Genomic DNA, 21,860 nt, shown 5'->3' on the forward strand with positions numbered 1-21,860 from the left:
TACAGAATATTATTAAATATTTACAATCATAAATTATTGTTTTAATAACCTTAACCAATAATAATAAAACCTCCGGTATATACATACTAAGAGACCATACATATAAATAGTCATATATTTTCTTTTAAAAATGACTCGCACAATTTTTTGTTGGCAGCTTCAGGTTTATGAAACTCTGCTTTAGAGCTATGTCAAAACGGTGGACTTTAGATGATGATAATCAACAAATTCAAACCTGTCATTAGCCTAGACACTACTGTGTTGATAATTTTAGTTGATGTATGTATAAGAGATAAAATGGTGCCTACAAAGTTTATAGTTTTTCTAGATGCACCTAATAAAACTCTTCGAGGTATTGATTTTTTGATAAATGTATAAACAGATTTTCACAATCAGGAATGGTATTTAGCTAATGAAAGCACACGACAGCCGTTGGTTTTTGAAGAAAAAGGAACAGAACCTATTGAAATTTATTGTTGCGAAAATTTTGAGACAAGATGAACGAAGGAATGATGCGAGTAGATTATGAACGAGCTCGACTCGATGAATTTTTGAAAAGAATGAAGAATACCTTCAGAATTGAGGGAGAGCCTACAGCTTATGCAGAACATCGCATTAATACTAGGAACAGCGCACCCAGTGCACTGCCATCATACCGAATGTCATCGGCCAAAAGAGAGGTACTGAAATTGGAGAAAGGCGTTATCGAAGAGAAAGTGCGTGGGTCGCGCCGGTTGTATTAGTGACGAAAAAACATTGCGTAGACTTTGCGTAGATTATCAACGTTCAAACGCTGTGACTACTAGTGACTTTTATCTGTTACCGCGTATGGACGATTTATTACACGCCGCTTAGTGAACTTTTTATATGTCTACCATATATCAAGTTAATGTTGCGGAAGCTGATCGTGATAAAATTGCGTTTGTGTCACCGTTCGGGACTTACCGGTACTTATGGATGCCTGTTGGAGTAAAAAAAAAACCCCAATGAATTTTCAAAGACTCGAGGACCGTTTTCGCCGTGGTTTTAGTACCTTAAATCGGATAAAGTTCGTGTTTGATCACGTACGAGTGAAATATAATCATGCTGATAGTCCAACAGATCTAAATGTATGACCGCTAAATTCTACCAGAAGAGAGGTGGACCCTATAGGATAAAGCGATTGGTATCGCCTGTGAGTTATGAGCTTTGTGGAGTGGACGCCTCTACTGCTCTTGGTGTGTTTCACGTATCCGCGCTTACACAAGCTAGCCTCAATGCCGTCGAAGCTCCAACGCTTGTAATGCCAAGACGAAGACGAGGACACCCCAGCCAGAAAACCCCATCTTCTGCTGGCCCCTCCTCTAACGAGTTTGAGGCCAGGGGAGAGACTGTAACAAACCAACCCCTGGCGCTACGCCTCTGGAGGGCGAGCCGTAATATTATGCCGTAGCACAATAGATGCAGTTTTTATTATCAGACAAATAATAGAGAAGTCTATTGAATATGGAAAACCAGCATACATGTGCTTTGTAGATTTAAAAAGTGCTTTTGACAGGGTGAAGTGAAATGACATCTTAAATTTATTACAAGCTGAACAAATAGACCATCAGATAATAAGGACAATTAATGAAATTAACAAGAACAACAAGACCAGAGTTATAATGCCAATCGGGGAAACAGAATGCATAGAACTAAAAAGGAGGAATCCACCAAAGAGACTCGCTCAGCCCATTGTTATTCAATATGGTGATGAATCAAATAATTCACGAAGTAAGAAAACGACACGGATACCACATGGGAGCGCATTAAATCACGATACTATGCTATGCCGATGATGCAGTACTAATTGCTGATAACGAAGATAACTTACAAAGGCAGCTCCACACCTTCAATATCACGGCAAACAAACTTAATATGAGAATATCAGTAGAAAAAACTAAATGTATAGTGATCAGTAAAGAGCCGCGTAGATGCAAACTAAAAATAGACGGCAAAATTGTAGAACAAGTAATGAAATTCAATTACCTAGGAGTAGAGATCACTAGTGACAGGAATATAAGAACAGAGACCACAAGGCAAGCATCAAAAGCGGCAAGAGTAAGCGGTTGCCTCCAAGAAACCATATGGAGAAACAAATATCTGACCACGGAAAGCAAAATGAAAGTATACAAGACAACAATAAGACCAATCCTAACATGTGCAGCGGAGACAAAGACCGATACAAGAAAGACGAAACAACAAATCAACAATATCGAAATGAAAGTATTAAAATCAATAGCGGGCATATCATTAAGAGACAAACCAACAGAAGTATACGCGAACAATGCAAAATTCAAAATATTAACGAACATGTAAACCGAATGGGACCAGATAGATTAGCGAACATCTGTAAAAACAACAATATATAGCAGAAGACCCGTTGGAAGGCCGCCAAAAAGGTGGAAAGATAATGTACAGTCAACAACGACTGAAACAGAATAAGAGGCAGACAAACAGGAGTAATCCTAGTCGCGCGAAGAAGAAGAAGAAGTTGATAATCAACAAATTCAAACCTGTCATTGGCCTAGACACTACTACGATCTTATCAAATTATTTGGCAATTACCTTCTGTCCTTATTTCCTAAAAGAAAGTTATTATTTCCTAATTATACGATCTGCACATTATACTTTTTCTATTTTTATTTTTACTTTAATACTTGCTTTTGCTTGACCTAACACGACTCTGCAAATTTATGAAAAAGGGGACGTATTATTTAAAAAATGCAGACTGTGCTCCCCATCGTCCAGAGTGTGTCCGTGAATTAAAATCCTTCAATGCGAGACATGTTAAACATAGACTGAACTTATTAGATCTCAGTATTTGTTTTGCTAAGGGCAAACGGAACGCTTTCTGCGTATTTGTTCTGCTTGGAGTGCTGTGATTAGGTGATGGGAATATTGTGGATTTCCTTTAATTATTTAAGGTTCGTTTACTTTTTTAAATTCAAAGTCAAGTAGTCCAATACCATTATTACAGTACAAACGGCCTCAAACATTTTCTTTTTGTTCTTCCAGTACAGTAAGTACCATTTTGTAGTATTTATTGACCTTAACGATTAGTGGATTTTGAATGAGTTACGAATGGATAACTACAGAACTTGTAAGTCTGAAGAAGGTTTTGTTTTGTTTTGTAGTAGAAAAAAAAGTAGATTTTTTGTCAATGGTTTTTTCAAAAAATCAAAAATATGTTTTAAACATTTTTTTACATTACTGACTATAATTTCTTAGAAATTCAAACGAGATACTGTTTTTCCTAGCTTTATCTATTTGATATAAACGAAACCTTATGGCGTTGTATCTACTTTAGAATATTTTTCACAATTTTGGTAATTTGTTTACAATTTTTTAAGTATTTCTAATTTTTAACTTTTTAACAACTAAAACATCGTATTCGACATTACTTTATATCTTTACGTTACTTTACGATCATTAGAACTGAAGAAGTGCAGAAATACTGCATCAAAAGTTTTCTATTAAAAGATTGAAATAGTATTTTTCATTTTTTCTTTCTTCTTAACCTATAACCTCAATAACAGTGAGTTTTTCGGCTTACTTTGTATATATGTTTCTTATAATATATTCCTGTATATTCGTTTCTAACACCGAGCGACTGTCTGAGCTACGGGGCAATAGGCAGCGTGATACAATTGAGCACAGACGTTCCATTGTACCTTTGTGAACCGAAACGCAGCGCCGGCAAGAGACATTGCGCGACAGAGATCCCATATACGAGCAAATCGCAATAACAAGCGAGTAACAAGCTCACTAAGATTTCTATTAAACCCGTACCAGACGTTTCGTATTTAATTACGTTAGTCATTCTCGGAGCTGGTTGATGAGCTCTTTGCTGCTGGCTCCTTAATGGCTAACTACCTCGGAATTAGAATTATCTTGAAGTTACTAAAGAGTTATGTCAGCGTGAAGCGCCTGGAGTAATTAACGATACAAAAAGATAAGTTTAAGCTATGGGCCATGACTTGCACTTTTCGTGAATAAAATAACTTGGTTGCTTCATTATAATTTAAAATTCGTTTCTAAAGTTGTTACACTTTTGCAATATTAAGATAATAAGAGCAAAAGTTTTTATTTACTTTGTATATATTTATAAGTATGTATTAAAAAAATGGTAACATCATAAAAATCGATTATTCTTTACCTTGAATAAAGACAATTATTTCTAAACTTAACGGTAAATAAGTCTCGGTGTACATCATACTTGCATTGTTGTCACATTTAAAATCTGACAGCAAAATTTGAGATTTATTCTTATTTAAGATTTTATTACGGTTTAGGAAAAATACGGCTTCAACTACACAACACTGAAAAAATTAAATAAAGATATCCACCGGTCAATCCGAAAAGACGTTAGAGAAAACAATACAGGAGAAATAACTAAAATAATTCAAGAAAACAAAATTTTAAAAGTTTTGAGGCGAAATACGAACAACATAGGCAACAAAAATATGTACAAAATAAAAAACAAAGATGGAAACATTACTGCTGATAGAACCAAAATCCTTGAGGTTGTTGAATCCTTGTATCGCGAAATATGTGGGAGCTCCAATGAAAGGCACGATCAGCCTCTGGCGAAAATCACAAACCAGGGATCAGAATAAATGCCAAAATAATATCATACGTAGTTGAAACAACTCTTTTGGAAATGAAAATATCAAATCCTCTGGTGATGACGAAGTAGTGATCGAAGCGATCAAACTAGGTGGAAATAAAATTATCCAGACTTTGGCCAAGCTTTTCACCGAATGCCGGATTAGCCTGGGCAGCGTTTGGTATATTAAACTATATATTTAAATCGGATCTACCCATATGCCCCAAAAGGAAAATCTTTGACCAATGTGTTTTACCTGTACTCACTTATGGAGCGGAAACATTACCACTCACAAAAAAGATAGTTAATAAAATTCACGGGCTCCATAGAGGGCATCGAAAAAATCGCGTTGCTAAAATGGAATCAGGACACGTCTCCAGATAATCAGACAACCGATGGCCAAAACGTATTTTAGATTAAAGATCAAGACAAGATGAAATACGGAGCAGTGGACGCCTAACAACCAGGTGGGTTAGCAATAAGTGGATGCAAGCCGTACAAGACAGAGACAGATGGAGAGAGCTGAGGGAGACCTATGTCCAGCAGTGGACGCATACAGGTGGATGATGATTATGATGATGATGAAGGCTTTATTAACAGATGATTTCAGTTGACTATCTACAAATAACATATTACGTCAAAATAAGTGAATATTGCAGGACATTTATAATAAAAGACGTACCCTTGATAATAAAAGTAGCAGATTAACGGTAAATGAAATAACTCATGTACATATCTGGGAGAATAAAGGCAAATTCGTGTATGGAGAGTATAGTAGAGTATAGGATGACTAAGAGAAACAACAATAAAATATGTTAATACAGTAGACTCCCTCTATAACGAGAACTGGAATGACAGACTAATTACCTCGTTATAAGCCGATCTCGTTATATCAGACAATCATAATACTGTGCATATATATGAATCTGTAGTTTTCTAAACCATTAACTTCCTATAGTGAAGCCATTCGGAGCAATATAAGATGCTAATAAATATTGTTTGAATGGCGTTTTTGAAAAAAAGTTATTTACTTTTATTCTCAATGAAATATATTAAAACATAAAAGAGTTGTTTACTTTTATTATCAATGATATACGTTAAAACAAAAAAGCTGTACTTATATTTTTTTCCAACTACATAATGTATTAATCGTATTTTCAAGGATAACATAAACTATTACTTCTGCAATTTTAAGAACTCTGTCATTTTTAACTGCTTTAAATGGTCCAGTATCATTCTATCATATATTTTCTAAAGATGTGAAACAGTTGTATTTATTCATTGTAAAGAGGTTTATTGCGGGCTGCAGTTAAGTTTATTGAGGGGCTGTTTGAAAAGGTATTTATTTATAGCCACGACCGGACTAAAAACGTAAAAAACACGTTTTTGGATCTTATTTTCTCTCGTTATAACCAAATTTACCTCGCTATCGACGGTCATAGTTCAATAGAAATTTCACGGGGCATCTAATGTATCTCGTTATAAGCGAAACCTCGTAATAACCGTGTTTGTTATAGAGGGAGTATACTGTATTAGAAAAGCACTTGTGATACAGCAAAAAAGCACAACTGATAATAGCAAAATAGATATTTGTAACTGCAGATAAATATTTGTATGTCCAGCTATTTCTTTAATTTTTTTATGCAAATTAACAGTATCATGCTTTTCTTCTATTTTCATAAATGTCTCAAGCAGCTCTGTTTAATTCAATGTCAAAGTTCAATGCCAAAAGGCTATATTATTGACAATATTGATAAACTAACAAGTAGATTGTTATATAAAAACCATCAAGTATTTACATACACACAAACACCTTTGAGTATATAAACACAAAGTCTGTATATATTGAAAGGAATGTAAATAAACAATAAGATAAATTAGTCAATTGCTAGAATGTAGTAACGCAACATTGTTGCAACCCTTCTTCTTCTTCTTTATTTATGTAGACATGACTCTGTCTGTTTTTCAACGTGCCTCCAGTAACTTGTCGTTCCATGGTTTTCGTGGTCTTCCTACTGATCGTCTTCCTATTGGGAAACCGTCTCTTGCTGTCTTTACTAGTCTATTTGTTGTCATTCGGCTTATATGATCGTTCCATTCTACTCTTCTATTTCTTACCCAGTTCTTGATGTTCTCTACCTTGCATCTACGTCGTATATCTGTACTTCTAGCTCTGTTTCATAGTGTCTTACCGTCAATTTTTCTCAGGTCGTGTTTCTGCCGCGTATGTCATTATTGGTATGATGACTGTTTTGTAAATTCTGCCTCTCATTTCTTTCCCGATATTTTTATTTCTCCATATTGATTCGTTCAGACAGCCTGCGGCTCTGTTTGCTCTATTCACTTAATCTTCCACTTCAGTTTCGAGCTTTTCGTAACTAGATAATGTGATGCCTAGATATTTATACTCCACCATTTGTTCTATTATCTGACTTTCCAGCTCCAATTTACATCTTAGTAAATTTGCTGTTGTAGCCAAGCATTTTGTCTTTTTTGGGGAAATTAACAAGTTAAATTTTCTGGAGGTTATATTAAATTGGTGCAGCATACGTGTTAAATCGTCTTCACTTTCTTCTTCTTTAAGTGCCATATCCGCAACGAAGGTTGGCAATCATCATGGCTATTCTGACCTTCGAGGCAGCTGCTCTGAACAATTGCCTTGAGCTGCAACTAAACCACTCCCTCAGGTTCTTCAACCAGGAAACGCGTCTTCTTCCTACGCTTCTCTAACCCTCTACTTTTCCTCTTGAATTATGAGTCTCGAGATGTTGTATCTTTCGCCTCTCGTCGCATGTCCGAGATATTGCAATTTCCTTTCTTTTATTGTATTTTCCATTTCCCTCACTCCTATTCTCTGCCTATTCTCCTTAACACTTCTGTATTCGTGATTCTATCTACCCATGGAATCCATGGCTCATACATGCTTCTAAAATTCAATGTCGCTATTCTAAAAGTTGAATTTTGTATTTTTAGTACGCAAGGATTTCGTTGGTTAACTACCTGAGGAGCCCTGTCATCATTGTTATTTCTCCCCTGCCTTCACTTTGAGAGAGTAGTATTGCGTCGTCTGCATAGCAGATTATTTTAATTTCTTTTTCTTCCCTTTCGTATCCTTTTTTAATTCTTACTTTTTTTATTATTTCATCCGTAAGCACTTTGAACAATAGAGGACTTAGGGAATCTCCTTGTCTTATCCCATTGCCAGCTTCAATGGGGTCAGTTAGTTCTTCTTCTACTTTTACTTTTATTGTGTTGTTTTGTTAGATATTTTTGATCGTTTTGATTATTCCTAGAGGTATCTCTCTTGCGTACAATAAGTGGATAACGTCCTTTAATTTGACCCGGTCAAATTCTTCTTAACCCTTCTTAAGGTCCACGAAACATAGATATGCCGGTTTGTTGTGTTCTAATGATTTCTCTTGCACTTGCCTCATTATAAATATAGCAAAATATAGCATATTGTTACAACCCAATTTGGCTTATTCCTGTAATTGTTACGTTGTTTAATACAATAAAAAAATATCCATCTGTAGTTTTTGGAAGTGAAATATGGGAAACCAGTTGGGTTAAAGTCGAAAGAAACCCACCATCACAATGTATTTGTTTTTATTAATATTGATTTTTGAACCTATTTTATTGGTTTCAGTAAAAAATGTTGCCATTTTTTCAGCAACATCTTGAAACCGTTTCCTTAACAGGCAGATATAATCGGCGGATTTTAAATTGCTTTTAAGAGAGAAAACATAGTCTATAGCTATATTGAAAAGATATCGTTTCTAACGAAATTGATTGTCTGACGTTTTTTTTTTCTCCATTGGGACAAATAAAATCTTAAAAAAAATTAGACATACGATATTGAGATGGCAAAAACCTCTTCTAATGAAAAAAAACTTTACGACACTCACTTGAAATCTTTCAATCCGAAAACCGTGCTGCTTATTATACTGCAACTTGGAATCAGAATAAGAGAAAAATTATTTTAAAACAATAACAGGTTATAAAACCTTTCTACCTTTTAATGCGGAATATATATATATATATATATATATATATATATATATATATATATATATATATATATATATATAATCGGTATCAATAAAGTGTTATGATCATTTCGGCCTATCCCAGCCTCATCAGACACTTGGGCTGATACAAAAGGTCTGATGAGACTGGGATAGGCCGAAATGATCATAACACTTTATTGATACCGATTCGAGCACGGGAAGTTTAACGAATTTGTCCTCTTACTCCTAGCCCAAATATTTGACCATTTAATTTAATAAAGCGATAGCGGCTTTCGCTAAAAGATTTATCGTTTACACATTTCGCATAGCGCAGAGGATATAGAAAACGATATTATCATATCGTTTTCGTTCACGGCCGCCAAAGCAGGTGGCGCCTTTGTAAGCTAACTACTGTTATAGTGAAATTTTGGGAGACATTCGTTGGACTTTCCGAGTTTGAATTTGTATCAGCCCAAGTGTCTGATGAGGCTGGAATAGGCCGAAATGATCATAACACTTTATTGATACCGATTCGAGCACGGGAAGTTTAACGAATTTGTCCTCCTACTCCTAGGCCATATATTTGGCCATTTAATTTAATAAAGCGATAGCGGCTTTCGCTAAAAGATTTATCTTTTACTATAAGGCTGTTCGTCTATTTTCTTTTTAAAAATAATTATCCAAGATGTTGAATCTTAATGCATTGTTAAAATAACCTTCATTAATGAAACGGGTAAGAAAGATAAAACACAACAACGATATATCATGCTTTTTGCAACATTTATTATGCCTTATTAAGTATGTACATAAACTTCAAAAAACAGTCATTGGTGTTGAAAATGAGAACCACCATTCCTAATGCACGCTCTTGCCCTGCATCGTATTCCTGATGTGGTTACTTTTAACCTCAGTTCTGCCCTTATAATGTCAGCTGCTTCGATAATCCTTTCCATTAAATGAGCTCTAGTTCGGATTGGAATTTGATAAACAAGTTCTTTGAATCTGCCTCAGATGTGGTAGTCACACGGTGTTAAATCGGGCGATCTAGTAGGCCACAAAATCTGTCCAGTTCGTCCTATTCACCTATTGGGATAGTGATTGTTGAACCAAGCCTTAACAGCACGTGCACAATGTGCAGGTCATCCATCATATTGGTACACCATTCTTCGTCTGAGGATGAGGGGTAAATCTTCTAAGAGTGGTGGTAATTAATTCTCTAGATAGTCTAAGTACACTTGGCTATTTAACCTGCCTGGCAAGAATGGTGTACCAACATTGTGGATGTTGGTACACATTATTTTCTTGGCCTTATTTTCGAATATTGACAAATTTAACTTTATTTCGGAAACCCTAACAGTTTGAGCGATACATTATTAGCAAACAATTTTGCAAATGGCATCCCCTATTACCCCTTAAAAAATTTCCATCGACCTACCAAACACCCTGTATATGTGTCTATATATATATATATATATATATATATATATATATATATATATATATATATATATATATATATATGTATATTGATTGTAAGTACTATATGTCTCACGTAATTTGATTTGATGCGTCATATGCTAGTATTAGGCTATTTGTTTATTTTGTAATCAGTCAGAGGCCTAATCAGGTGAATAAAGCAAATTTACCTTAAACTTTATATATAAAGCAAATATGTCTATTATCAACCATAGTGTCACGTTATGCTTGCATAAATCTTATATTTTTCATTTTTTATATTGATGGTCCATGTTAAATTTTAATCCTAATATTTTTCATTTTTTTTTTCTGGCTGTTAGAGCAAAAAGTGTAGCCGGTTCGTGTAGGAGGATGAGGTCGTTCGTAATATAAATGGCCGGTTGACGTAAATCATGTAGATTTTCGGCTAACGAGAGACCTTTTTTACTTGCCGAAACGAAACGGTAAGCATAAAGAGGCCATAAAGGCATGTCGCAAAGCGGATTTCAACTCTACAACTTCAATGTTTGTCCAGTGTCAGCACGGTTTTTGATGTTGCAAATTTTGAAATCTCAAATCAAATGTGATGTTTCGCGTTGGCTTGTTTGCTTTTCCAGATCGCTTACAAGAAGAAAGATAGGTTCAAGTGTTATATAAATGTAAAATTTAGTAATGGCGTCCAACATTGGTGGCGTTGTAAATGATAGTTAGCGTATGTAATGTATATGGTTTGTTACTTCCTGACAGTGAATTTTTAAATAAAAACTTTCTTAATTCCTGGATTTGTAGGTATATTATAAATAAAAAAACTTAAAAAATAAAAAAAAACACTTAATTATTGCTTAAACGTTTCTTCCATTTTCAATAAGCACTTTACTTATATAAATATTACATAATTCACTTTATATTTATGTCTGTAATATTTGCTGGTTTACAATAAAACGCAAAAAGAGATACAGTAGACTCCCTCTATAACGAGAACTAAAATGACAGACTAATTACCTCGTTATAAGCCGATCTCGTTATATCAGACAATCATAATACTGTGCATACATATGAATCTGTAGTTTCCTAAACCATTAACTTCCTATAGTGAAGCCATTCGGAGCAATATAAGATGCTAATAAATATTGTTTGAATGGCGTTTTTGAAAATTTACTTTTATTGTCAATGAAATATATTAAAACATAAAAGAGTTGTTTACTTTTATTATCAATGATATACGTTAGAACAAAAAAGCTGTACTTAAATTTTTTTCCAACTACATAATGTATAAATCGTATTTTCAAGGATAACATAAACTATTGCTTCTGCAATTTTAAGAACTCTGTTATTTTTAACTGCTTTAAATGGTCCAGTATCATTCTATCATATGTTTTCTAAAGATGTGAAACAGTTGTATTTATTTATTGTAAAGAAGTTTATTGCGGGCTGCAGTTAAGTTTATTGAGGGGCTGTTTGAAAAGGTATTTATTTATAGCCACGACCGGACTAAAAACGTAAAAAACACACGTTTTTGGATCTTATTTATAATATATCTCTCGTTATAACCAAATTTGCCTCGCTATAGACGGTTATAGTTCAATAGAAATTTCACGGGACATCTAATGTATCTCGTTATAAGCGAAACCTCGTAATAACCGTGTTCGTTATAGAGGGAGTATACTGTATTTGACTCTAAAGCCACATGGCAGGTACTTCAAAAGTACGACTGGTTCAGGGTCGTATTTGAAATATCTACCAATGGCGCATTTACGAAACAAACCCAATTTATTAAGTTATGGTATAAATTAGAGAGATCCTTTATATCGGTCTTATTATTGATAGATTTTGATCTTTTTTTGTAAACCATTTCATTACAGAATCTCGCGAGGAACTCTATCATATATTTTCTTAAGATCAATGAATACCATATGAACGTTTGTTTCTTTATTCCTTTAATTTTTTCATCAGCTCCGTTATAATGAAAATTGCATCTGTTCAACATTTATTTACTCAGAATAGCATGATCTTCAACATGCTAATAATAGTCATGAGCAAAATAACAAATTAATGGCTAAGCGAATAAGAATAGTGGCCTGGAATGCCAAAGGCCTAACAAATCATGTCCAAGAAATTAAGTTATTTTTAAAGTTTAACCAAATAAATATATAATTAGATTTAGAGAGTCATTCAACTGATAGAATAGTCAAAATTCCATTTGACACAACATATTATACCCACCATCCCGACGGAACAGCCCATGCAGAATCGGCAATCATAGTCAGATCATCTGTTAAACATAACATTTTACAAAGTTATTCCACTCCTAAAATTCAGGGCACTTCAGTCAGAATAGAAAACTTCTCGTGGCAGAATAGAAGCCTGGAAGAATACGACAGCTTCTGCCAAACCCTTGGCTCGCACTTCCTGGTAGCAGGCGATTGGAAAAATATTCAATGGGAATCACAACTAACTACAACGAAAGGTAGAAATTCACATCGATCATTATAGAAAAGCAATTCATTCTTAACATTCCATAACAAAAAAATTCCGGATCTTCTAGATTTTGCAATATTTAAAGGTTTACCTAACACGTATTCAAAAATAGAGCCTAGTTCGGAGTATAGCGCCATAATAATAACATTAAGTACAACTATAATATACAATCAACAGCCATTAAGACTATCTAACAAAAAAACAAACTGGGAACAATTTGAAAACACCATAACCAAAATAACGTTAGATCTCCGAATAAAAGATTGTGATGAGCTGGAATTTTCAGTACAAAATCTACTGCTTGGGAATCTACTCCTGTAAGTAAGAAGAATAATCCTGAAAACAACAATGTGCCATTACATATCAAACAAATTCTAACCGAACAAGGGGAGTTCGTGCAAAATGGCAAAGGTCCCGAAATCCACTCGATAATACACAGCTAAATAGACTAACACACCAGCGAACGTCAACGCTAAATCAAGCTCGTAATGACACCTTCAATTTTTATATTAACAATCTCTCTATAGATGACCACTCTATACGGAGAGCAACTAAAAAATTCAAGAAATTGGCACTACCAATTCCTCCAATAAGAAAACCTGGTAGAAGTTGGGCACAGACTAACAATGAAAAGGGAGCAAATGTATTTGCAGGATATTTAGAAAATATGTTTACTCCAAATTTAGCTCAAAACAAAATGATGATGTAGTTAGCGAATATCTAGATGTACCCTGCCAAATTCTTTCCATTTGAGGTTCGCAGAATAATAATGGGTACCAACAAAGCCCCAGGCTATGGTTTAATCGATGAGACAATCCTAAAACATCTACGCAGGAAAGCAATTACCATGCTTACTATTATCTATAGTAGAATGCTGCACTTAAGCCATTTTCCAATCCAGTGGAAATATGCTCATATAATAATGATTGGAATCCAGGAACATTGCCTACAGAACCTTCTTCCTATCGTCCGATAAGCTTATTACTCTTACTGTCCAAGATATTTGAAAGACTCCTGCTAAATGGAATAAGCGAAACTGCACCACTCGAGAACATAATACCCGAACATCAGTTTGGTTTCCGTCAAAAATATTTAACAATCCAACAGTGTCATAGAATAGTAAATAAAATCAAGAAAAGTTTGAAAGAAAAGACTATGCGTGCCTCAGTATTTCTCGATATTCAGCAGGCTTTTGATAAAGTCTGGCACAACAGTTTGTTATATAAATTAAAATCTTTACTGCCTAGCGGTATGTACCTTATCCAGAAGTCCTATATTAACGAACGTTCGTTCCAAGTAAAAATCCATTCCGGAATTTATCAAAGAAGTGTCCTTGGTCCCTTCCTGTACTTAATCTTTACTGCTGACATACCTATTACAGTGGCGACTGTTGCCGATAATACAGCCGTTTTAGTTTCAAACAAAGAGCCAGGCATAGCATCTGAAAAGCTGCAAAATTACTTTAATACATTAGAGAATTGGTTGATAAAATGGAATATTAAAGTCAATAATGAAAAATCCTCCCAAATCACATTTACAACAAGAAGCACTTGTCCACAAATTGGTCTAAACAATGCCCCCATTCCTGCTAAAGACACTTTATGAATCATCTTGGGTTGAATTTGGACCAAAAGCTGACCTGGAAGCCACACATTAACGCCAAAAAAACTCAGCTCAATAATAAATTAAAACAAATGAATTGGTTACTTGGCAGAAAGTCACAACTGTCATTGGAGAACAAAATACTGCTTTACAAAGTCATACTAAAACCAATATGGACTTACGGCGTAGAACTCTGGGGCTGTAGCAAGCCTTCAAACACAAACAATTTGCAGTCGTCCTTCCAATCAAAACACTTCGTACGATAGCTAACGCCCCTTGGTATGTGAGCAATGCAAACATCCTCAATGACCATGGAGCACCAACCGTAAAAGATGTCATATCATTTCATGCCAACAAGGCAAAAATTCTTAATTCAACGGACCACAGCTAAAGCATCAGTGAATTATATCAGCCACCAATGGAGGAACGAAGACTGAAGAGTACTTTGCCAGAAAACTTGGTTAAATAAGTGAAAATGGAGAACTCTCGCTGGACGGTACCTAAATCAAGTCAATATTGTCATAATATTTACTAATTACTCAATGTATCTACTGTTTATGAGTAAATTCAAAATATGCATTTAAAAATAAAAAAAAAAAACATTTATCTCCTGTGCTTTTTAATTATTTTGTAAATGATATTAAAAATTGATTTTATCCTAGTAATATTCTGCTCTCTGCTGATGATATAATAATTTATAGTATAAAAAATGCCAATGATTGTACTTTATTACAGAATTATTTGAGTAGATTGTTAAAATGGTGTAATTTAAATGCCTTAAATTGGAACACAAATAAATTGTAAGGTAATGAGACCTTTTGAGAAGAAACATCCAAACAGATGAATACCATACTGTACCAAATATGTTAGAGCTAATAACATTTAGAGATCTTGTTTTTTTTTTTAATTCTTGACCCTACAGTAAGCTTTAAGTACCATTTTTCTTACATTTATAATAAATGTATGAAGCTTTTAGGTTTTTAGCACAAAACGTAGCTTCTTTTCCTACTTTTCCGTTTTGGAATATGGTGGCAACATCTGATTTCCGTGTTATAAATGATCTGTTGGAAAAAGTCAAAAAAGTTCTTGAGATTTATATGTTTTAAATTGAGAAAACTGTACATAAAACTGAATATAATGCGTTACAATCTTCAATTTAATTGCCTACTCTTGAAGAAAGACGAATATTGCTCGAAGTAGCTTTTATTTGTAAAATAATACGAGGAATTATTTATGCCAGTGCTCTTTTCGAAACAGATAGACAGATAGATTGAGAACAAGAATATATTGAGAATTTTATAAGCATTATCAATATATTGTTGGATAGCCCAAATTTGACGAAGTAAGTCTAAAACGTTATATTACATAAAAAAATTTCATCAACCATCAAATTCGAGTTTTTCGAAGTTAATTAATTTTCTTCAGTTGAAAAAACGTTTCTTGGCTTATTTTAGATGCTCCTGAAGATGCTCTAGGGTGCGAAAGTACTTGGGCAAGATTTAACTAATAAACTGTGCTCGATATCTGCCTTTTATTTGATTAAAGTACTAAGTTTGTCCGTTTCTTTCCAAACTATTGATGTATCTTATCATTTCGCTCAATATTAAGATCTAGAAAAAACGATCAATACGAAAAAAAAATGTGACGTAAAGCATTACACAATTTAAACAAAGTTCTATCTATATCTTTAAGAAGACGATCATTTCGAGCTACCTGCAATACACAATAAACCCTATTTCTGTTTCATCATCCATTCGAGAAACCTTATATCCCTGATAATTGCAGACCATACTTCCGTAGGGACACCTGATACACTGGAAAGGATCAGAATATATACGGCTCGGAATTTGAAAAGGTTACAGCCTCCAATTACTCCGTCCGCGGACTTTGGCAACTACGCGCCTAATACCAAATTTAGTCACGTAAAGGTAATAATGTCCGTCATAAATAAAGACAACGGGGTGGCTCTCATTAATTTATCCGCTCCCCCTGTTGCCCCCTATCGATCCGGGCTGCACAACGAGTCATAAACCGATAGAGAGATAAAGAGTCACATAAGCGTAGATGTATGCGTGTTTTTGTTGGTCGGTTGTGGGGTTTTAGTAGAGCAAAACAAAAGTGTACTAGAGAGAGTTATAAATGAACAATTATCAAGACAGATATATCCAAAAAACCTATTTAATAGAAATAATTTCTCAAGCATAATTAAACTGACAAAAAACACTTGCATTGAATTAAAAATTATTAAATTAAACGGTATTACAAAAATTTGGTAAAATTGTTATAATAGGTCAGAATCGATAAATTTTCAGCCCAAACAGTATAGAACATATTAAAGAGAAAGAAAACATAATAAAAATAAAAGTAAAAAAATTAACCGGCTATCTGAGGTTGGAAAGTGGAAGGGGGTGAGTTTTAAGGGTAAAAAACGGTTTATCACGATTTCCAGTAAAACTACAAGTCCTGTAGAAAAAAGTTAAATAGCTTTTGTATTTACACTTTTTTCACACAACCTCAAAATTTGTCAGAAAAATTTTCTTTTTTTGTGGGTTTTTGGTTTCTTATTTTTATCTTCCACTAACAATTTTTTTTACATTTTGTGACAACTAATTTTGTATGTACCAAACACACTGTAATTTTATTGATTTATTATATTAACTTTTCCTCATTATTTTTATTTAACATCGAAATATCACCCCATTTTCAATCGGAAATTGTAACGTCAAAATATCTGCTGTTGTAAAAAAAGTCGGTGTACTTTTTATTCTTTGAAATCTCTACTTTTTGATGTTGTAAAACCATAATACATTACTATGGCAAATATTGTGAAATGTTCGCTATGGCTATAGGCAAAAAGAAAAAACGAAAAAATTCTAATTCGAAATTTTTTTTTGACCTGTTTATTAAAATTTAGAGTTTAATTACTAAAAAAACGTACGATTCGGTGTTAAATTTATAAATAAAAGAATAGAAAATCAATGAAACAGAGAGATTGCAAAAACATGCGAAAATAGTTGATTTTCTAAATCGGAAAGATATGATTTAAATGCTGCAATTTTTTCAGGTAAAAATATTGATTTATAAAATTTTAGTTTCGTTGATATCATAGAGAATCTCATAATGTATAAAATAATAAGATAATAAAAATCTTAGTGCTTTTACATGCTGAGCGACCCTTTTTCTTTCACTTATTTGTTTATAAAAAGTAGGCATACAAGCAGTATGAGAAAGTAATTTTACTGCGACTAAATCAGGCACATTTCTTAAACGAGCTGAAATGTTTATAATGAAATTATTTAAACAGATCAAACCTTTTTCCTTTGAAATATTACCGAAACACCCACTGTAGGGAAAGCAATAAGATTAAAAATTAAATTTCACAAGGAACATGAAATTAATGTAGTTGGCTGTATACCTGTATACCAATAATCACAAAAATTTATTTAAAATCCTTTATAAAAGGTACATAATTTAAAATCCTTTTCGGGTTACATCACAGAACGTTTTCGGACTAAAAAGCCCAGTATTTTGTTACTCGGTGCACATAGGTTAAGCCAATAAATACCTGGGTAAAAACTCTTTAGATGGCACAAAATTCAATATTTATTACATTTTACGTGCATAAAAAGGTAAGAGAAATTACAGGCAAATGTAAAAACTGAGGAGTAAGTAAACTTGTTAATGACAATGGAGAGGTAATCGTGGACAAAGAGAGTATTGATAATAGCTAGAAAAATTACATATCAAATTTATTTTTTGATACGAGGGAGAACCAGTCCCCAATACCTACGGAAACAGGACCACCTATACTAGTGGCAGAAATAAGAGCAGCCATAATATCATTAAAAGAAGGGAGAGCCCCAGGACCAGACGGAGTACAGTCTGAATTTCTTAAACTTCTTGATAATGAATCTTGAAGAATACTATAAAAAATCTTGAATCATATCTTTGACACAGGCAATATTCCAAAAGATTGGCTAGTTTCAGAATTTATTACGTTACTAAAAAAACAGAGAGCGAAAAAGTGCGGAGAATATAGGCTAATAAGTCTAATGTTCCATACACTAAAACTTTTTCTTAAAATTATACATCGCAGAATATTGTATATTCTGCTTCGCTATGCGAAGAGAGAATACAAGACACACAGTTAGGATTCATTAAAGGCGTAGGTACAAGAGATGCACTGTTTACTCTACAGGTATTATTCCAAAGATGCAGAGATATAACTTGCGATATCTAAATCTGCTTTGTGGACTACCAAAAAGGATTTGACACAGTTCAACACCGAAAAATGATAGATGTTCTAACAGAAGTCCAAATAGATGATAAAGACCGGCGTATAATACAAAATGTATACTGGAACCAATCAGCCACAAAAAGAACAAATCTGGAAGCGACCAGATTCTGCGAGGCGTTAAACAAGAATGTATACTTTTACTTATATTATTCAACCTATATTCAGAAGAAATATTTAGTGAAGCCTTGGAAAATTGCGAACATGGAATTCGTGTAAATGGAGAGCGTCTAAACAACATACGCTATGCAGATGCCACCGTTATTTTTGAATACCGTTTAAACAGTTTACAGCAACTAATAAACAAAGTAAATAAAGTAAGTGAAAGATTTGGAGTACAAGTAAACATATCAAAAATTAAATTTATGGTCATCACCAAAAATAAAATTAGGGACGTCCAACTGCTGATCAATAACACACCAGTGGAGTAAAACAGTTTGCCTATCTTGGAACAATAGTAAACGAACAATGGAATGACTCACAAGAAGTAAAATGTAGAATGGAGAAGGCTAGGAGTGCATTCAACAACAAGACCAAACTCTTTAAAAGCCACAACCTTAATCTGGAGATAAAAGTAAGGCCCCTACGATGTTATATCTTCTCGATATTATACTACGGAGTTGAATCCTGAACACTCACTGAAGCGATGGATAAAAAACTTGAAACCGTTGAGATGTGGCTATACAGAAGAATCCTAAGGATATCATGGATGGGCAAGATAAACAACGAGACTTTACTACGAAGAATAGGAAAATAAAGAGAAGTGATGTATGCGATTAAAAGGAAAAAGTTAGAATATCTCGGACACATAATGAGAAACGGCACTAAATACAGATTACTGAAATGAATCCTTCAAGGCAAAGTATTCGGAAAACGGGGAATTAGGAGAAGAAGAATATCATGTTTAAAAAACTTGAGGAAATAGTTCTCCACAACAACAACTAATCTATTTAAAGCATCAGTTAATAAAATAATTATAGCCAGAATCTTCGCTAATGTTCGAAACGAATATGCACCAAAAAAAGAAGAATTTTACTGAAAATTATATTCTGATGTTGGAATATTTCTTAGATAACCTATATGGCAACGTAAGTCTCCCATTAGGGATCGCTGCTGACCACCAGGCGATGTTTGAATGGGTTCTAGATGGCAACTAATGAAATGCCAGTTTTTTGGGGATGACTCCGATCAAAACCTATAATCAAGAACTTAGTAATCAATGCCTGGCAGACCAAGTGGAATTAATCAACATTCGAACTACGAGAAGTAAAAAAATCGATATTACCTTTTAAATCAACCCCAAATAAGCGTTTACATCAAACTATCCTATCTCATCTGAAAATAAGCCACACCATTATCACCCATAAATATCTGCTGGAGAGTGAATTAAAACCACCATGTGATATTGTTCTCAGTGTTCGCCATATTTTACTGCAGTGTCCTTTATATAAATTACCTTACGAACAATATTGAATGACGGAACTGCTATGAAAAATTTGTCATCATACTTATATTCCATAAATGTACTAAATATATTGTAAAACTTTTAATCGTACTACGCCAATGACCCTTTGAGGTTAAGGCAAAAATAAATAAATAAAAAAAAATGTTGAGTAGGCGGTTCTGTAGACTAGCAAGAAGCTTTATATTATTCAACCAAATTGCTTTCTTACTATTTTCTTTATAATTTCATAATATTTTTAATCAAATTTATTATTTTTAAAATTATTTGTCTTGGTTGTCGGCACTAAAATGATATAATATAAACTATCAAGTAAGACAGAAACTCCAGGACTGAATTTAGAATTTAGAAACTGATAAGTCGAGCTCGAAACTCATTTTCATGTATACACTTTATCCTCGAAATGAACAATGCTTTTATTTAAAACACATTCCTGCATTTTCCCCTTTCGCTAGCTGTCTACGCCTTTGTCCAAGATAAGGCTTTTCTGTGTTGATTACCGATAGCAGCGATCATCCAACGGTCTGCGTAGACAAATCAGGTAGGCTGGAGACTGAAAGTCCTTTCAACCCGGAGTTTATGGCTATTTGATGAAATGGACGTAGGGATAAAATGGAGAAGAAGATAATTTATGAAGTTTAATTAGCTTTTCAGTTGGAAAAGTAGATTTTGCGACACGCCAACAGGGAATATTGGATATTGACTTATTACTATGCAAACATTTTCGGACACAGGTGTATTTGAAATTTTATTTTTCATTAAATATGTTCTGAAAATTAATCTGTTTATTATTTCATATTTGCGATATAAATTTCAGATATGTTCATTTGATTTGCAACAGATTATTAGCTATAAATATTTTATAAACATTTTAAAAATTAAAAAAATTATTTTTGCTTCAATACGTCTAAAATTCACGGTATCGTCTAATGTTTACATGTTACTATCTTCTTAAGTTCTAAAAACAGTTTCAAAACAATATTCTCAGAAATAATTCTGTGTTAAATATTGTATTTATATGGGAATAAACCACAATTAATTGTAATGAAAATTACATTTTACATTAGTTTGATGAAGAGAAGATCGCTGTGAAGGAAATATTAGATCACGATAACATCGAGCAAAACTGGGTAAACTCAAAAATAACATAATTAATGCAGCAACAAAGTCATTTAGAGAGAGAAAAGGAACAAACACTAACACATCAAAAAAGAAAACACCATGGTTTAGAGAGGAAGTGAAGACAAAATGTGAAGAAAAGAATAAAGCCTTTTTACAATACAGAAAACAACAAACCCAGTGTTCCAGAAATGAACATGATGTTTTTAAAATATAAAATAAAAATGTAATTTTTTAGACTTTTCTTAGTGTAGAATAAGTAAAATAGTCACTTTATCAAGTTTGCTCGGGACACCCGACTCATTGGCGCCTCAACCTCTTAAATAGTTTTCACACCTAAATAAAAGAGGAGTAATGTTCACTTTTACGCATCAAGTAGTATTATCAGTTCAGTTCGTTCTCACACACCGCCCTTGAGGCATCGCATTTTAAAACACTCTTAATTCATGTATAAAATATTTCTCTACGCCGAAATCGGGCATTTTTATACATACCGTTTTCTCTTTGACGGGTTATAAAGAAAGAATTTTTTGACATTGTATAGTACGCTACGGCCGTGTTCGGCCTCTCTACTCTAAAAATATTTAATTATAAGTCGATAAACTTAAAGTGATTTTATTTCTCTGGAGCTATATTTGCTCACATTAACAATCCTTATCCTTCAACGGTAACTGAAGAACCAAACCTATGGAGATACATCCATTCAAAAGTCCTTTGAAGTAAGGCTTGGAATCAAAAGAATTCCAACCCTCGAGTGTAGGTAGCCAGTTATACGGCTCCCCCTCACCCAGAATTCATATGACAACTATAAACGAA

General features: G+C 33.7%; 1 protein-coding gene across 4 annotated transcripts in view; it reads left to right on the forward strand.

Annotated features, from left to right (window-relative positions):
- Positions 1-21,860, forward strand: part of LOC140435189 (uncharacterized) — a 1,123,409-nt gene that overhangs the window by 383,119 nt on the left and 718,430 nt on the right. The gene's annotated exons all lie outside the window — the stretch shown is intronic.

The sequence above is a fragment of the Diabrotica undecimpunctata genome, chromosome 2 (assembly GCF_040954645.1).
Source record: "Diabrotica undecimpunctata isolate CICGRU chromosome 2, icDiaUnde3, whole genome shotgun sequence".
Lineage (NCBI taxonomy): Eukaryota > Metazoa > Arthropoda > Insecta > Coleoptera > Chrysomelidae > Diabrotica > Diabrotica undecimpunctata.